Source organism: Phocoena phocoena, chromosome 7 (genome assembly GCF_963924675.1).
Source record: "Phocoena phocoena chromosome 7, mPhoPho1.1, whole genome shotgun sequence".
Taxonomy (NCBI): Eukaryota; Metazoa; Chordata; class Mammalia; order Artiodactyla; family Phocoenidae; genus Phocoena; species Phocoena phocoena.
Genome location: NC_089225.1, coordinates 12,449,504 through 12,456,373, shown reverse-complemented (window position 1 = coordinate 12,456,373; position 6,870 = coordinate 12,449,504). Strand labels below are relative to the sequence as shown.

Genomic DNA, 6,870 nt, shown 5'->3' with positions numbered 1-6,870 from the left:
AACACAGGAGGGCCCCCATCCAAAAGTGCCTCGGCAGGACGTGCCTTAGTTCTGCTGCCTGAAACAGGCCCCCCAGCTGCCTAGGAACTCGGGAGATGATAGCAGTTGCAGGGCATTCAGTTTACTTCTGGCGCCAGTGGTTTCACGGGCATCTTTTCTTGCTTGGCAGCCCCCAGGAAGCAGAGATAATGTAGACTGGGAACTCTGCTTACAGGATTATGAAATACGTTCAGTCATTTGTAATAAGGCAAGGAAAAGTGTTTGCCCCCAAAACATAGTTCTGTGGGTTGGCCCTGGAAAGGAGAAGTTCTCAGTGGAGAAGATGAATTGAGTTGGAAAGTCACCTTTCCCTGGAATCCCTGCTTGCCTGTGCCTGCTGTCACTGTTGCAATGACCTCCTCCCCACCTGTTGGTCTGGCCCAAGGTGGACCAACATAATGCCCTGCAGAGACTGGTCTGGGAGCCCAAGAGAAGCATGGAGCTAGGAGATCTGTAATGGATGCTGCAAGGGATGGCTCCCTGCAGAGCTCTTGGTCTCCCCCAGACCCTTCTCAGGCACATCACTCAGGAAGATATGCACAGATACCTGGATTCTTGGGGTCTCTACCAAGAGTCAGAAGCTAAGCTTGCTCTCCCAATCTGCTAGAAACTGCAGCCTTCACCGTCCAAGTTCTCATGTGAGAATTTGTCTCTTTCTTAAGTGAGTCCAACAAAAAATACTGCATTAATTGTGGGAGACCCCACCTCTGACTCACACGGTCGTGGCTTGACTGCAACATCCCCTGAAGGAAACCAAGGCGCAAATGATGCAGCATGCTCGGTAACAGCTGTGGTGGCGTGGAATGGGATGGGAAGGTCAACATAGCAGAGAGGTTAAGGGCACAGCCTCTGTGATCAGACAGCCTAGGCCACCACCTGCCAACTGTGAGACCATGGCAAGTCACTCAACCTCCTTGAGCCTTGGTTTCCACACCTGTAAAATGGGGTGGTAATAATGCCTATCTCATTAGATTATAACTGAGCAATAAAAGTTTAAATGAAGCAAATGCTTTGGTGCCTGGTACATAATAAGCCCTCAGTAAATAAAATATGTTGTTCTTATTGATATATTCCAACAATGCTCTGTTAGGGAAAAGTTTCTGGTTAACTACAAAGTTTCTACTGGCCAATCAGCCTTAGCTGCCCAGCACTCCCTCATTTTCAGGCTGGGTCCTGAGGCTCTGAGTACAGACTCTGCGTAGGGGTCTGGCAGAGTAACAGGGCATCATTTACTGGAGGCCAGTGGTGCTTGCCCCATGGACAGTTCCTTGCAGCATATGGGCAGAGGTAGACAGTCAAGATGGCCAGACCATCTCACTTGGGCATCAATCCCATGGGGCTGATCATCCAGGTATGAAATCAAGAAACAGACCTCAGCATTCTCCCCATGACCTTCTGGACTCAGGTAGATGTGGGACCACCTATATCCCACTCCAGCCCTTCACACCTGCTCCTCTCTCTGCTGCAATGCTCTTCCCCTGCTTCTCTTGACTCAACCCAACTCATCACTTAGGTGCAGCCTAAATGGCACTGCCTGTGAGCCAGCCTCCTGGGTTTCCTCCATTATTCTTTTGTCACCTCGAATTTTTACTGTGACAGCACCTATCACAATTTTTAGTTATATGCTTATTTGAAAGTTGGCTTATTTGCTGTCTCTCACTCTATTTTATCATCTTCTTCATTTATTACTGTACACTCAGCACCTGGCGGAGCAGTCACTTGATTTGTTGAATGACTGATGGAATGAATAAATGAATGGATGAATGAGTGAATTCCAGTGGGCTTATCAGGTTGAACCATATAAAATTGCTGTTATTCAATCATCTTCAACCTACAAAAACAGCAACTGCATGTTTTGACCTAATATTTACCATATGGGAAATTTACCTTCACTTACGTAAGATAACTTTATATTTATATATTATAAAGGGCATAAGAAGCCATCTGTTAGTGCAGGCTCACCTCACTCGTTGGGAGCCCATACAGTATCTCCAGAAATGTAACACACGTGAAGTACATATAACTGTCCTTGATTCATTTGTGATGAAACCAAGCAGCGGAGTTCAATGGCCCACCCAAGGTCAGTGCTGCTCATGGTTTAGATTATACACATGTGTGTTTACATATACCAGCAAATTTTAAAGCCCACATTCAGTAGCAAAAAAAAGCTTTGCAAATTGAGGGAACATATATGGTTGAATCTAAAACAACACAGTTAATAGAATGTTTTTTACTGTTTTTGAACTTAATGGCAAGTGGGGTTTTTATTGATTTCATTCTTTATACTCACCATTAACTCAGTAAAATTGCTTTTTAATTTAACTCAAGTGCTTTTAGCTCACAATTTTTGAATTCAATAAAAATCATTTTTAAATTCACTTTATTGCTTTGCTCATTCTTAATTAAGCATTTCTGTGAACTTGAACAAGGCCCCTCTGCAAATAGATGCATTTCTGTAAATATGCTTCTATGTATACCCATTACCATCTTCTAGCCTTTCAATCTGATCACAAGTCAGTGGGCACAATCACCAGTCAGTTTCCTCATTAGTCAGAAAGTCGTGGCTGATATCAAAGCCTGGTAAGGGTAGAAATTATGTGATTATTAAATTCTGACAGGTGTCCTAATTTTCGTTGTGACAGTAACTGCTATAAGTTGTGCAATTTTATTCAGTGGTGTTGAAATTTTTAATTGACGTATAAAACTTTGGCAAATGTTAAGATATGCTAGTTATTGTTAACTTTGGCATCATTTTGGACATTATTTGAAGCAGCAGACTGGTTTCCTCACTCCCTACCAGCGCACTCCCAAGCAGCAGTAAAAATCTATAATTGGTTCTGACAAATGCTGCTCATGTTTGCTTTAGGAATGTTCTTTAGGTGTTCCACTACCACTATTTCCCCAGAAAAACCTAGATTTGAGGTTACAGTACAAGTTCTACAAGTGGTATTGTTACCACATAAAAACTTTATTAGCAATTTACAATCTTAAGACTTTTTAATGCTAAAAATTCCTCAAATTTGACATTCCCATAAACACTGACCAAAAAAAAAGTTCATCAGGCTTCCCTGGTGGTGCAGTGGTTGAGAGTCCGCCTGCCGATGCAGGAGACACGGGTTCATGCCCCGGTCCGGGAAGATCCCACATGCCGCGGAGCGGCTGGGCCCGTGAACCATGGCCGCTGAGCCTCTGCTCTGCAACGGGAGAGGCCACAGCGGTGAGAGGCCCGTGTACTGCAAAAAAAAAAAGTTCATCACTCCAGTCGTCTGCTGAGTGCAAACATATTTTCCATGCACTCCTCATCTGCCCACTCCTCTTAATGTAAGAGTCAGTGACTTTACCTCCACTATAGAAAAAAAATGCAAAATTTAACTGAGAAGGATATTTCCTATTTTCTCAGGCTCTAGTGTAAAAGCCAAGGCACATTAATTTTCTGAAATTAATTGATTATTAATGCATCTACCTTCTCTCTCCATGGTATGTGGGAGTGACATTTTATGGGACATTTTATGAGACAAAATCGTTTTTGTATGGTGCTCTCTGAGGTAGAAGATTAAATTAATGATCTTGTTTAAACTCCAGCCACAGGCATTCAGCCTCCTCTAAACCCAGATTCAGTGTGTCACAGGCCCACAGCTCCACTGGTGCTGGGAGAGGCATGTCTCCTGAGGGCAAGAGAAGCATGGAGGACAGTAATGCAGGTGTCTCTTCCTCCACCCTTTCTCTAAGAGAAGAAGTAAAAGAAAAAAAAAATAAAACGTGAAAGAATTTATCAATGAAATCAACATACCAAAAAAAAGCAGAAGATGAGGAACAAAAATCGACCTGGGTGTACATGTTCTTATAGCAAGCCTGGGGGAAGGGGAGATAATCATAAAAGTTGGGGGAAGGGGAGATAATCATAAAAGTATGTGTGAAAGTCAGTGTGTCAGGGCATCACAAAGCCTGCTCAGATGGGACAGAGGCAGTGTTTGTAGCAAAAGAAGAGCAGAGCCACGAAATAGCACACAGACTCCTCCCAAATGGGCCTGAGGGTGGCTGGCCAGTAATGTGTGTAGCCACTGACAACTCAGACCACAGGCATCCACTACAATATCAAAACTTCTTTTAAAAAACATTCATGGCCATCCATATGTCCTCTTGGGAGAAATGTCTATTTAGGTCTTCTGCCCACTTCTTCATTGGGTTGTTTGTTTTTTTAAATATTGAGCTGAGCTGTTTATATATTTTAGAGATTAATCCTTTGTCAGTTTCTTCATTTGCAAATATTTTCTCCCATTCTGAGGGTTTTCTTTTCATCTTGTTCATAGTTTCCTTTGCTGTGTAAAAGTTTTTAAGTTTCATGAGGTCCCATTTGTTTATTTTTGTTTTTATTTCCATTACTTTGGGAGATGGGTCAAAAAGATCTTGCTGTGATTTACGTCAAAGAGTGTTCTTCCTATGTTTTCCTCTAAGAGTTTTATAGTGTCCGGTCTTACATTTTATGTCTTTAATCTATTTTAAGTTTATTTTTTGTGTATGGTGTTAGGGAGTGATCTAATTTCATTCTTTTACATGTAGCTGTCCCTTTTTCCCAGCACCACTTATTGAAGAGACTGTCTTTTCTCCATTGTATATCTTTGCCTCCTTTGTCATAGATTAGTTGACCATAGGTGCATGGATTTATCTCTGGGCTTTCTATCCTGTTCCATTGATCTGTATTTCTGTTTTTGTGCCAGTACCATATTGTCTTGATTATTGTAGCTTTGTAGTATAGTCTGAAGTCCGGGAGTCTGATTTCTCCAGCTCCATTTTTCTTTCTCAAGATTGCTTTGGCTATTCGGGGTCTTTTGTGTCTCCATACAAATTTTAAGATTTTTTGTTCTAGTTCTGTAAAAAATGCATTGGTAATTTGATAGGGGTTGCATTGAATCTGTAGATTGCTTTGGGTAGTATAGTCATTTTCACAGTATTGATTCTTCCAAACCAAGAGTATGGTATATCTCTCCATCTGTTTGTGTCATCTTTGATTTCTTTCATCATTGTCTTATAGTTAGTTTTCTACATACAGGTCTTTGACATCTTTAGATAGGTTTATTCCTAAGTATTTTATTCTTTTTGTTGCAATGGTAAGTGGGATTGTTTCCTTAGCTTTTCTTTCTGATCTTTCATTGTTAGTGTATAGGAATGCAAGAGATTTCTGATTTCTGTGCATTAATTTTGTATCCTGCAACTTTACCAAATTCATTGATTAGCTCTAGCAGTTTTCTGGTGGCATCTTTAGGATTCTCTGTGTATAGTATCATGTCATCTGCAAACAGTGACAGTTTTACTTCTTCTTTTCCAATTTGTACCCCTTTTATTTCCTTTTCTTCTGATTGCCCTGGCTAGGGCTTCCAAAACTATGTTGAATAATAGTGGTGAGAGTGGACATCCTTGTCTTGTTCCTGATCTTCAAGGAAATGTTTTCTGTTTTTCACCATTGAGAATAATGTTTGCTGTGGGTTTGTCGTATATGGTCCTTATTACATGGATGGCCAAGAAGCACATGAAAAGCTGCTCAACATGACTAATTATTAGAGAAATGCAAATCAAAACTACAATGAAATATCACCTTACACTGGTTACAATGGGTATCATCAGAAAATCTACAAACAACAAATGCTGGAGAGGGTGTGGAGAAAAGGAAACCCTCTTGCACTGTTGGTGGAAATGTAAATTGATACAGCCACTATGGAGAACAGTATGGAGGGTCCTTAGAAAACTAAAGACGAAATTACCATATGACCCAGCAATCTCACTACTGGGCATATACCCAGAGAAAACCATAATTCAAAAAGACACATGCACCCCAATGTTCACTGTAGCACTATTTACAATAGTCAGGTCATGGAAGCAACCTAAATGCCCATCGACAGATGAATGGATAAAGAAGATGTGGTATATATATACAATGGAATATTACTCAGCCATAAAAAGAAATGAAATTTGGTCATTTGTAGAGACGTGGATGGACCTAGAGACTGTCATACAGAGTGAAGTAAGTCAGAGATAGAAAAACATATATCATATATTAACGCATATATGGAATCTAGAAAAATCGTACAGAAGAACTAGTTGGCAAGGCAGAAATAGAAACACAGATGCAGAGAACAAACGTATGGACACCAAGGGGGGAAAGTGGGGGTGGGGTGGTGGAATGAAATGGGTGATTGGGATTGACATATATACACTAATATGTACAAAATAGATAACTAATAAGAACCTGCTGTATAAAAAAATAAAATAAAATAAAATTCAAAACAAAAAACAAAACAGGCAGCTTCTTCTGGTGGGGCTATGGTGAAGGTGTATAAGTTGAAGGACACCAGCTGTGAAGTCTGTGCATTTTGGAAGATTGAGATCATGGCAGGTCCAGAAACTGATGCCCAGTTCCAATTCACTGGTATCAAAAAATATTTCAACACTTACACTCTCTCACAGGGAGAATGAATTGTGTACTGGACACATACGAACGTATTGCTTTGATAGCCTTATACTTTAAGTTAAGGTCTAAAAGAACTTCAGCTGTGAAAGCAACATAAATGGTTTCTAAACTGTACCTCATCTGTTATGTTCCCATGCCTGAAGAAGCTAATGTCAACTCATCATGTGATACTCAATTTGTACAATAAATTATGAACCTGGAAAAAAAATAAAAGAGTTAGCTGCTCAGTTAGTAAAAACAGAAAACAGCTAACACTTTTTTCCAGACCACACTCTTCCAGTGGATATCTATACCCAGACACAGAGCAGCAGCCCTGCTTACAAGCAACGAGCAGGTGGCCTCCAGCGGACCTCCAGAAATGGTCC

At 40.7% G+C, this 6,870-nt stretch overlaps 1 pseudogene; it reads left to right on the top strand.

The window, feature by feature from the left end:
• The first annotated feature begins 6,423 nt into the window (after positions 1–6,423).
• Positions 6,424–6,602, top strand: LOC136126084 (ATP synthase membrane subunit K, mitochondrial pseudogene; annotated as a pseudogene).
• The last annotated feature ends 268 nt before the right edge of the window (positions 6,603–6,870 follow it).